A 3633-nucleotide genomic window follows, 5' to 3' on the forward strand; every position below is an offset into this window, starting at 1 on the left:
TCTCTCTCTCTCTCTCTCTCTCACACACACACACACACACACACTCACACACAACACACACACACGCGAAAATACCAGGAAAGAAGCAAATTTCCAGATTCTGATCGAAAGTTATATAAGAGTTGTCCTAGCACTGTGGCTTATAGGAAGGATTATTTCCATTCTTTCAGATAAGAACATGGACCTGTAGGAAACAAGCAAAAATGAATACTAATATTATCATAGCTGGAATTTCAAGAAGTGATTTTTTTTTTTTTTTTTTTAAACCATACGCGGGCCTCTCACTGTTGTGGCCTCTCCCGTTGCGGAACACAGGCTCCGGATGCGCAGGCTCAGCGGCCATGGCTCACGGGCCCAGCCGCTCTGCGGCGCGACATGTGGGATCTTCCCAGACCGGGGCTCGAACCCGTGTCCCCTGCATCGGCAGGCGGACTCTTAACCACTGCGCCACCAGGGAAGCCCAAGAAGTGATTTTTTACTTTAGTCTCACAGGTACTACTTCCTCTGAAGTTCAAGGTCCAAAAGTTGCTTGAAATCTGGGGTAGGGTTCTCAAATCCTCTTGCTGATGGAGGCCAGTGTGGGCCAGACATTGCTACCATGTCTGATAGCATTGGCAGTTAGTAAGTTAGGATTGCCTACTCTCAACCTGGAAAGGGTTTTTAGTGCTGCCAGGAAATACGTGCAGCTATATGGAGTTATAGCACCTGCTGGACCTTGGACACAGTGTAATCATCTATACTTAAAATTACAAGGAAGGGCTTCCCTGCTGGCGCAGTGGTTAAGAATCCGCCAGCCAACGCAGGGGACACGGGTTCGAGCCCCAGTCTGGGAAGATCCCACATGCTGCAGAGCAGCTAAGCCTGTGCGCCACAACTACTGAGCCTGCACTCTAGAGCCCTCGTGCCACAACTACTGAGCCTGTGTGCCACAACTACTGAGCCTGTGCTCTAGAGCCCACGAGCCACAACTACTGAGCCCGTGTGGCACAACTACTGAAGCCCACGCGCCTAGAGCTCGTGCTCCTTAACAAGAGAAGCCACCGCAATGAGAAGCCCGCGCACCACAGCGAAGAGTAACCCCTACTCGCCGCAACTAGAGAAAGCCCGCACACAACAACGAAGACCTAATGTAGCCAAAAATAAATTTAAAAAAACTACAAGGAGACGTGGTTTCAAATGATTCCCCTCATAGACACATGTGAAACTTTTGTCTAGTGTTTAAAGTAAAATGAAACTTTCTTTCACTGAAAGTGTTGAATAGGGTTCAGGCCATTTTTTTTCCCCAAGTTATGTTATCAGATGGTCATGAACACCGATTACCTGTAACGTGGTTCTCCCTCCACAATTTTCTTTAAAAATAACAATTGAAAACTAGTACACTAGTTTACTGGGTGGGATAGCTCTGGGACCTCATTTTCTTGACATGTTTGATAATTTCTTCCAAAACGTTTGAACTGTTATAGAACACACTTCTTTCTCACACCAGTATGTTGGGACCTTTTCGTTTTGCTTAATTGTGCTTTGGCTTCAGAGCTGTTCTTGCTGCCTAAATGAGTAGGGAAGGTGGAGTTTTGTCACAGAAATTTGTTTCTTTAACCAATGAAATAAAAGGTCCCTGAGATGTAATTGCTTCTAGTAACAGATCTTAAGAAGCAGCAAGACATACCTTTCTGGTTCTGATCACACTGGTTCTCATCACTTGGATGGTTCTTAAAGGAGCTTGAGATCTACCAGATGCTCTCAGAACTCTCTCAGAATGTTCTAGGAGAGGCTATGCCCAAAGAGGTGGCCCTGTTCTTTACTGACCACTAGCCCAGTGGCTTCTGGTGCAGAGGTCATGTTGCTGGGGGCGGGGAGCCATGGAACCCTTGGCACCTCGTGGCTTCATTTCTGGTATGCCCTTTGCCCTCTGAATGAAGGACCACTTTTGCAGAAATAATTATCTACAAACCAAAGCCTGGTTATGAATAAAGAAAGGAAAGGGAGAAGGAAGGCAAAACAGTGTTTAAGTCGTAGTGAAAGTTTCATGGAGTGGGGTTCCCTCTGTGGGCTGAAGATTTCCTATGAAACTGTCCTTCTAGAGGGACACGGTAATGATTTTTTGCCAGAGAAAAAGAAAATGGAGAAACATTTGCCAAACTCCTTTCCCAATCATAGCTGGAAAGATAACTGCCAAGCAGGAGATTGGTCTCAAAATAGCTGGGTTATCTTTTTCTACTAACGGATCTAACTGATTGAGCAGAGGAAGTTGCTGCTAACAGCTACATGGGCATACATGCTCTGCAGACCAGGAGCATTGTTCTCTCTGGTCCTGGACCATTGTTCACAGAGGACAGTGGATGGCCTGCATCTCAGCACATCTGGATCTTCTGTGGGCAGGCTAGTTAGAAACCACAGCTTTGTGGCATTTCTCAGCATTGAGGATTTAGAGCCTGAACCCTTAGCAGCCTGGAATGTTGAGAAGAGTAGGGTTTTTGTTGTTGCTGGATTGTTGTTGTTGCTGTTTTTTTTTAAAATAGCTTTATTGAGGTGTAACTTATAAACTATAAAATTATAATTTTTTCATCTAGTCACCAGTTAATGGACATTTGGGTTGTTTCCAGCAACGTATTTTTTTAAGGACTGTGTTATCGCCTAATACTTAAAAAGTAATTTAAATGTCAACTTGGAAAAACATAGGGTTGGGAAGCAAAGTTCACAAGGAAAGATGTGGCACTTGGAGATTTTGTAAGCCTGTTATGACTTAGTAGGTAGAGGGCAGAATCTTGCAGCTTCTATGAGCCTCTGTTGGAGCTGTTACGTTGAGCTAATGAAGCTGCGAGCAGTGCATTACCTCACTCCACCAATCCTTGCTGTGGCTAATCAGCCCACCGGGTCATTGTGTCTGTGTGTTCAGATGAGCTGAAGGCCCATGATGTAGCTGATTCGTCCACGAGCACATACATCTCATGTAATTTTAAAAGAATTCAAAAACCGCTGCTGCGAGTATACCTTGGGCATTAGATAGTCCAGGTACTGTTCTTGATGCTGGAGGTGCAGTTGTCCTTGGCCTTAATTTACTTAATTTCCTTAGTTTCTACTAAGGAGACAGAGTAAACAGGTAATATCCTGTAAGGTAGTGACAAACCTTTTGATGAAAGAGAAGCAAGAAACAGCTGGAGAGAGGGCGGGAGGAAGAGGGTGGAGGAAGCTGTCTCTGAGACCCAGGTGGGCGGGTATCCAGGAGAAGAGCCTCCAGGCAGAAGGAGAGCAGGTGCAGGATCCCTGCAGTAGAATTGGTTTGGCCTGTTCCGAGCACAGCCCAGAGGCCATTGGCCTGGAGCACAGAGATGGGGGTAGGCAGGGGAGGCCACAGCCCAGACTGCTTGATTGCAGGCGCGATCCACGCTTTTGGTGCCTCTTCTTAACCCTGTGGTGAAAAGGACAAAAGTCACTAATGACTTTATTCCATGATAGACTTGAGAGCTGAGGATAAAAACCACCTTTCATTGTTCTCTTCTGCTGCTTAGATAGTTCCAGTCCTGTGTCCTTTTTTTAATGCTGACAAGGGAAACGGTTTACTGTACTTTAAAAAAAAAAAAAAAGTAGGGCTTCCCTGGTGGCGCAGTGGTTGAGAGTCCGCCTGCCGATGCA

The sequence above is a fragment of the Lipotes vexillifer genome, unplaced genomic scaffold (assembly GCF_000442215.2).
Source record: "Lipotes vexillifer unplaced genomic scaffold, Lipotes_vexillifer_v1.1 scaffold778, whole genome shotgun sequence".
NCBI classification, from domain to species: Eukaryota; Metazoa; Chordata; class Mammalia; order Artiodactyla; family Lipotidae; genus Lipotes; species Lipotes vexillifer.